The sequence below is a fragment of the Mesocricetus auratus genome, unplaced genomic scaffold (genome assembly GCF_017639785.1).
Source record: "Mesocricetus auratus isolate SY011 unplaced genomic scaffold, BCM_Maur_2.0 Super-Scaffold_100003, whole genome shotgun sequence".
Lineage (NCBI taxonomy): Eukaryota > Metazoa > Chordata > Mammalia > Rodentia > Cricetidae > Mesocricetus > Mesocricetus auratus.
In genome coordinates this window covers 39,140,298-39,147,605 of record NW_024429188.1, presented here as the reverse complement: position 1 = coordinate 39,147,605, position 7,308 = coordinate 39,140,298, and the positions used below count along the sequence as shown (strand labels likewise).

The 7,308-nt window shown below is 42.0% G+C and overlaps 1 pseudogene; it reads right to left on the bottom strand.

Annotated features, from left to right (window-relative positions):
* Nucleotides 1–974: 974 nt before the first annotated feature.
* On the bottom strand, nt 975–7,023 carry LOC101836311 (annotated as a pseudogene).
* Between the last annotated feature and the right edge of the window lie 285 nt (nt 7,024–7,308).

Below are 7,308 nucleotides of genomic sequence, written 5' to 3'. Positions count from 1 at the left end.
CAACCTCTCAAATTAGGTATATCATTATAGTAACACAAATATTAATAAAATAGACATTCTTTCTTAATTATTCTTCTATTGCTGTGAAAAACACATGGCATATGCAACTTATAAAAGAAAACATTTAATTGGGCTTCAATGATCCTTCCTTTTGTCATATATAATGTTATTACATTAACCAATAATATTTTGTCACACATTACACCATTCTGAATAATTCTTTATTTCTCATGAAATACATGTATTTTAATAGGTTCATTTCCTTTTCTTTTAAACTTATGGATTATAGTTTTGGCAGTTCTTTTTCCTCCCGCTGGCCATTTATCATCTTATCATCAACTTTGATACATTGACTTGTATGTTTGACAGCTACTAATTGTGTTTACTGTGTTACTATGATGTTTTATAGTTAGTTATAGTCTATTTCTTTTTTTTTCAACAGAAAAGGAGTTTTATTGAAAACTATATACAGTTTGTCAAAGTCCTATCACAGACCGCAATCAGGACCTGTCCCTCTCACAACTTGGGCTGAGTCTTGGTCCCTGATGGGGGAAGTCAGAGACCAGGGTACCCACTGTGGATCTTCATCTATGAACTGACAACTATAAATAGCCTGGAGGTGGTAGGCAAGGGACAGGGAATGGATCCCTAACCTGATCTAATCACCGCCTCAAGAAGGGAACACTATTCTGAAACTCAGGCCCAGTGGACCAAATGAGGTGTCCAGAAGTCCTCTGCTTCCAGGAGGCATTCCAAAACATAGGGGCAAACAGTCTCCTCAATTTCCCTTCCCCATGTGTCAGGCCCCATGAGCTTCAGAGGCTTGGCCTAGGGATGCTGGGCACCCTTCCTCCCTACACTGATTCAGGATCCAGAGACACTGGGGCCATCCCCAATTCGAGATGATGTTGGAGAGGTCACAGCACAAGGTCTAAGCCAGAGCCTTTCTCATAGGCAGGGGCAGCATGGGAGGGTCAGGGTGTCCCACTGTAGGAATAGTCTGCTTTATTGTGCATCAGGAGCAGGTCATCCACGAAGTAGAAGCTGTCAGACTCTGTCTCATATGGGTGACGAATCATCTCGCTGATTAGCTACTCAGAAAGAGGCGGGAAGTCATACATGTGTTCACAGGTGTTCTTGCTTCTGGGGATGCAGAAGCCAAAGTGGAAATTGAAGCTGTTGAGGAGCTGGTTTCTGAAGTAGTGTCTCTCGATCATGCTGGAAGTTGTTGACCGGCTTGTCTCCCACTGTGAACTCCACCTTGGTTCCCACCTGCCTTAGGCAAAGGAAGGCAGATTTGAATTGGTAGAAAACAAAGCACTCGAACAAAGCACCCTGCATTGGGGTCCAGGTCCTTCCTGTTGATAGGCATCCATTCTGAGACAGGGGGCTTCTTGATTTCAAAGAATACAGTGCCTGAGTCCATGTTCCGGATCTTGAACCTGAGGAAGTCAATCTTGTAGATATTTTCCTCTGGGAAGCACAGGTAGTAGCCTATAATCCACTGCAGCCTCAGGATGTCGTCCGGCCAGATGGGCCACTTGCCTTGCAGTGGTCCCAGCCTGGGCCCAGGGTCTGGCTCTGGCTCCAACTCGGACCCTGATTCAGATTCCACCTGAGGATCCTGCATGGGCTCCACACTCTAGTTCTAGGCCTCTGGAGCAAGCTCCACTCATGGCCGGGTTCTGCAGCTGCCCTTCTTCCCCTTCATGGCCTTGCAGGCCCTGCAGGTCCTCTCCTGCTGCTACAGCTGCTGCTGCGGGCTGAACATAGTCTATTTCTTAAACATATTGTGTTCTGCATTGTTACACCCCTGCCAATTCAATTAGATGACAAATGTAATGTATTTGTTCATGCTCATATTTATAAAGCACTGGTGTGTGGCATAGTGCTTTTTTATACATATATATTTTTCTATGAAACCTACAAGTATACCCTGGAAGGTTGATTAGGTATCATCAGAATATCATGCATTTAAGACCAAACTTTCATTAGCACACAAATATTACTCTCGAGTTTTATCTCTCTGTGACTGTGTCTATGCCTGTGTCTGTCTGTGTCTGTGCCTGTGTCTCTGTCTGTTTCTCTCTCTCTTCCTCTCCCTCCCCTCTGTCCGTTCCCTTTTTTTCAGCTCCTTTGACCTGGGCATGGCATGCCTTCAGACTAGAATTAGCAATATCAGGAAAAAATTTCATGGGGTTTAGAAATCTTTTTCTGTTTGTCTCTCACTTTAGTAAGTTTCTCTGTGAATTCGAAATACATGGACTTTTTCTGTTCTTTACCCTCCCCTTCTCAACAAAGAAGGTCAGGTTTCATCTGAACTTTTATCTACAGTCTGTGATCATGGCAGCAAGCTGTGACAACAGGTACATGTTTATTCTCGATACCTGAGGCGTCACACTCTTTCATTACTTAATATTTAATATATGCAATTTCATGTCTAGCTATTGATGTTGCATTTAACTGTTTGAGGCAGGTGGTTAAAGTTATTTCATATTAATAATCCACATTTCAACCAAAATATTGTGAAATGCAAATATTTCCAACTGGAAGCCAATACATATTAGACAGAAGTTTGATAACCTGGATGCAAACTGAAATATATGCACATACACATGAAGATATAAATGTGTATATACATTCTTGTGTGTGCATGAATTTTTATAGGCGATTTAATGTGCCACTAAAAGAATACGAACCAAGAGAAGAAACTATCAGTAATGTTCCTGTCCTGTGATTGAAAACTTAGCTGAGTACTCAACTTTTTTCTTCATATATTTTATATTTTCCAACACTGATGAAACACATGTTGGAATAAAATACCATGTATATTCCAATTTGGACATAACTTATCTCTTATTTGCAGCATGTGGCAAGTCTAGAGGGTGATTATATAATAAATGGTATTAAGTCCCTTATAAAAGGAACACTTTGTTTCATAAGAGAACACTGAAAACAGTGGTCATCTATGAGCATGAAGCAGGTCTTAGCCAGACACCAATTCTGTCAGTTATTCAAGTTTGCAATTCCTAGAGTCTAGAGCTTTGACGAACAAAGTTTTATTGTTTAGAAGCCACCCTGTTTATGGGGTTCTTTTCTAGCAGCACAAATGTACTAAAACTTTTTCAAAAAATGAAAATATAATTCCACATAGATGTATGTATTTATATATGCATGCATATTGTATATATGGAATAAGGATGGATTCGCTTAATATGGAGATTGATGGTTTCCTTGATATGCAGGAAGTGCCACTAAGTTAGAAAACCAGAAGCTACAATAGTATAGTTCTAGGACCAAGACAGCCTCAAAATTCAAGAACACCTAATGGTTCAATTGTAAGTTATAGACAGGAACCACTAGAACATAGATATAAAGTATGGCACATCCCTTTGAGGCAGGACCAAGGTCCCCCCATATTCAGGCTGAGCAAGGGATCCCTCCATAGGGAAGGGGCTCCAAAACAGTTCAAGCACTAGAGATAAATCCTGGTCCCACTGCCAGTGGCCCCCCAGACTTCCCAAGCCACACATAACTGTCACCCACATTCAGCGGGCCTAATTTTGTGGTAAGCAGGTTCTCTCACTTTAAGTCTCGAGTCAGTGAGCTCCCACCAACTCAGGTCAGCTGTTTCTGTGGGCATCCCCAAAATGGTCTTGACCCCTTTGCTCATATTATCACTCCTCCCTCTCTTTGACTGGACTCTGGGAGCTCAGCGCAGTGCTTAGCCGTGGATCTCTGCATTTGCTTCCACCAGTTGCTGGATTAAGGTTCTATGATGATAATTTGTAAACCTGTCACTAGGGAGATTACCAGGAATTCATATGGATGACCCCAGCTAAGACCCTAAGCATTAGTGGAGAAGATGCCTGAACTGTAAGCAGATTTGTGACTAGTAAATATGCACTATTTAACTTGCAGTCGTCTTAGAAAAATTAACACAATCAAACTTCCTGCTTTTTCATTATTTATTTTCTTTGTCTCTTTATGAGACAGGGTCTTATGTTTCAAAATGTAGCTGAGGATGACTTAACTTCTTTTTATTTTTGGTTTTTACGAGACAGGGTTTCTCTGTATTGTTTTGGAGGCTGTCGGTCCAGCCTGGCCTCGAACTCACAGAGATCTGCCTGCCTCTGCCTCACGAGTGCTGGGATTAAAGGCATGCAACGCCACCGCCTGACGAAGATGACTTAACTTCTGATCCTCATGCTTCCAGGTCAACAGCTTGGGGATTAGAGATGTAGGTCACCATGTCCACCTTTTGCAGTACTGAGGAAGAAACCTGGGCTTTGCTTTCATGCGTGCTAGACCTGAAATATAGCTCTAGTCTATCATGCTCTCTTTCTCACTCACTCACTCACTCACTCTCTCTCTCTCTCTCTCTCTCTCTCTCTCTCTCTCTCTCTCTTTCAGTCTCTGTCTCTGTCTCTGTCTGTGTGTGTGTGTGTGTGTGTTGTAATGAGTGTACAGGTGTGCATGGAAGCCAGAGCTCAACTTTGTGTGTCACTCTTCAAGTTCTGTCCAACAAACTGTTCCTTTTCCTGGATCTCCCTAATTAGATAAGACTGGCTGTCTAGTGAGCAACAGGAGTTTGTCTGTATCTCTCCCCATTACTGGGATTACAAGTAATTACCACAAAGCTCAGCTTTTTAAACATGGGTTCTTGGCATTGAACTCAGGTCCTTATGTTTGCACAGCAAACACTTTACTGATGGAGCTATTTCCCCAACCCTAAAACTTTCTTAAAATGAATACCGTATGATTAGAACAGAGTTAATTATTTTCTGAATTCTACCTGCCTGTCAATGTTCTCTTTCTACTTGTAAACTACATCTACCTTGCTAATTTTCTGTACTTACTATTTTCTAATTTGAATTTTGTTGATTCATATCATGTGTCTCAATACCACTTATCTCCTCAACCCCTTCTTCTGCATTCTGCCATGGAACCCTCCTCCTAATATAAAATTTAAAAGACATGAGAAAGGGAAAAGGAAAAGAAATATCTTAGCATGGAAGCTGCAGTGTGACACAAAGAGTCACACAGTTTATTCTTTAGTCCATACATCTTTACTTGCAAGGGTTCATTGCAGAGTCATTGGTCTTGTTCGAGGCCTCTGGTTTCTGCTACACTATTGATCCTGGGCCATCACTGGGACTCCTTTTGGATATCCTGGTGTTGTCCTGTGTCCTGTATCTTTACTTGTAATTCTTTCATTATAAAGTTGTCATTCATAGACTTCTGGGTAATACTGTTGCTCATCCTTACATGATTCCACATTATTTCATCTAAAGGAAATTATTCTCATGGTATTCTCTGACGCCTCTTTTGATTTACAAAAAATTCATTTTCCCCTTATGCACATTTTATTTACGTTTACACCATCACCTTTCCATCAAGACTGAAAAGTAAAAAATAGAGAAAAAAGAAAATTGTCTTAAGTGATAGGTAGCAGTCTACTTCTTTCTTTCCCTAAAAGAGAATTTCAGTGTGATGTAGAAAAATTTCAAGTCAGAGCTGGTGCCAGGATAGCTAGGAATTTTTCCAGCACCTTGTAAAGATGATTTTTACATTCCTAGTGAAGTCTGAGTCTCATCCAAGTTGTTCACATTTTGAACGTGTGTGTTCAACTTTGTAATCAGTGGAGAGCTAGTACTGAGCACACGAGTATAGACTATAGAATACACACACAGGCCCCCTGAACGTGGGTGTCTGTTGGGGGTCCTGGGTAGTCTATGGGGCCTCTGGCAATGGAACTAGTATTTATCCCTAGTGCATGAATGGTCTCTGGGAACCCATTTCCTATGGAGGGATACTCTCTAAGCCTAGATACATGGGAGAGGGCCTAGGTTCTGTCCCAAATGATGTGAAAGACTTAGATGATCCCACATGGGAGGTCTCACCTACCTGAGGCATGGATGGAGGGTGGGATGGGGAGATGGTGCGGGTAATGGGGAGGACAGGAGGAAGAGAGAACTGGGGTTTGTGTGTAAAATAAGATTGTTTTCAATTTAAACAAACATTAATTAAAAAACAATTTAAAAAGAATACACACACACACACTTACTTGCCTGACTGCTTTGAATGTTTTCTTCCCTCCTTCACACATTTCCATCTTCCTTCCTAATTCATTTTTATTTCTTTATTTATTTGTTTTTCCCTAGATAATTTCTAAGTATCACCTTAATTAGAGAGCTGAAAAGGATTCAGAACACAAATTTATGAGCCACCACAATGATTATATTACTTTATATTTTAAAATAATGTAGTAAAAACGTGTTTATTTGGAAACTCGAATAATGCAACAATAAATATATTGTTGCTCAAAAAATAAAACTGAATTTTAAAAAGTTATTAAATCTTTTCCTGTTTATATCTCCAGTTTATTTTTCTGTAAAAAATCATTTATGCCTTGGTACCCCGGAGAATGGGAATGGGACAGTATCTCCAGAGTGGATTGGGAGTATGTGGGGAGGAGAGGGGGAGCTGGGAAAAAGAGAGAGGGAGAAGAGGAGGGGAGAGGAGGACATGGGGGAGCAGGAAGGTTGAGTTGGGGGAAGAATAGAGGAGAGCAGGATGAGAGATACCATAATAGACGGAGCCATTATAGGTTTGAGGAGAGATCAGGGATTAGTGAGATTTTCAGAGATCTACAAGGATGACACCAACTGGCAATCTAAGCAATAGTGGAGAAGCTGCCTTAAATGCCCTCCCCCAGTAGTGAGATTGATGAGTACCTTATATGCCATCCTAGAGCCTTCATCCAGTAGTTGATGGAAGCATAGGCAGACACCCACAGATAAACACTGAACTGAACTCCTGGAACCCAGTTGCAGAGAGGGAGGAGTGAAGAGCAAAGGGGTCAAGACTGAGCTGGTGAATCCCACAAAAACAGCTGACCTGAACAAGGGGGAGCTCAGGCTGATGACTGAGAGGATAGCATGGGACTGATCCAGAGCCCCTGAATGTGGGTGTCAGTGAGAACACCTTGGCAATCTATGGGGCCTCGGGTAGTAGATCAGTATTTATCCCTGGCATATGAATGGACTTTGGGAGCCCATTACACATGGAGAGGTGCTCTCTCAGCCTGAACACATAGGGGAGGGCCTAGGTTCTACCAGGGGTGATTTGACAGACTCTGGAGATCCCCCATGGAGGGCATCACCCTCCCTGGGGATCAGAGGGGGGATAGAGTGGGGCTTGGAGGGCTTGTGGGGGGCAGGGGAGGAGGGGAGAGAGAGGGAGCTGGGATTGACATGTCAAGCAAGCTTGTCTCTAATTTAAATAAAAAGAACTACAAGTTGCGGT